The sequence below is a fragment of the Oncorhynchus clarkii genome, chromosome 32 (genome assembly GCF_045791955.1).
Source record: "Oncorhynchus clarkii lewisi isolate Uvic-CL-2024 chromosome 32, UVic_Ocla_1.0, whole genome shotgun sequence".
In the NCBI taxonomy this organism is placed as follows: domain Eukaryota; kingdom Metazoa; phylum Chordata; class Actinopteri; order Salmoniformes; family Salmonidae; genus Oncorhynchus; species Oncorhynchus clarkii.
Genome location: NC_092178.1, coordinates 21,770,808 through 21,771,069, shown reverse-complemented (window position 1 = coordinate 21,771,069; position 262 = coordinate 21,770,808).

Sequence of the window (262 nt, the reverse complement as noted above, 5' to 3'; positions counted from 1 at the left end):
TTCCTCACAATCAAATGCTGACCGTATTATTTCCCAAGAGAACTCTCCTTGGTCATCGTCCCAGCCGTGTATATCCCCCCACAAGCGGATACCAAGACAGCCATCAAGGAACCCTCACTGGACTTTATGCAAAATGGAAACCATATATCCTGAGGCTGCATTTATTGTAGCTGGAGATTTTAACAAAGCTAATCTGAGAACAAGGCTACCTACATTTTATCAGCATATCGATTGCAGTACATGAGCAAGTAACACACTCGAC